The following is a 751-nucleotide window of genomic DNA, read 5'->3' on the forward strand; positions in this document are numbered from 1 at the left end:
AACAACAAATGATGTCAGAACATGTTGGAAATTGACGACGTCGCTTTGAATGCTGCATACTGAACACAAAAGAAGTCCGGACTTCAAATAAGTTTAAAAAACATTGAAGTGCGCGTGTAACAGATGAGTTCTCGTCCGAAACCCTGATACACCGAAAGAGTTTGTCCAGTTTGTACACGAAGTGCGTCCAGTTTTTGCCGTGACCCTCTCTACTCTTTCGCACATGCTATGCGGGTGAAATGATGATACCATGCCAAGTTTCAACATTTTCAGAGTTCATTTTGTAGTGATTTTCAATTTCACGGTCATTTAGCTCTCTAACCAATTAGGTAAATGACCGAAAAATAACAAATGATGTCAGAACATGTTGGAAATTGACGACGTCGCTTTGAATGCTGCATACTGAACACAAAAGAAGTCCGGAGTTCAAATAAGTTTAAAAAACATTGAGGTGCCTGTGTAACAAATGAGTTCTCGTCCGAAACCGTGATACTCCGAAAGAGTTTGTCCAGTTTGTACACGAAGTGCGTCCAGTTTTTGCCGTGACCCTCTCTACTCTTTCGCACATGCTATGCGGGTGAAATGATGACCCATGCCAAGTTTCAACATTTTCAGAGTTCATTTTGTAGTTATTTTCAATTTCACGGTCATTTAGCTCTCTAAACAATTAGGTAAATGACCAAAAACAACAAATGATGTCAGAACATGTTGCAAAGTGATGACGTCGCTTTGAATGCTGCATACTGAACAC

This window comes from Triticum dicoccoides, chromosome 1A (assembly GCF_002162155.2).
Source record: "Triticum dicoccoides isolate Atlit2015 ecotype Zavitan chromosome 1A, WEW_v2.0, whole genome shotgun sequence".
Taxonomy (NCBI): Eukaryota; Viridiplantae; Streptophyta; class Magnoliopsida; order Poales; family Poaceae; genus Triticum; species Triticum dicoccoides.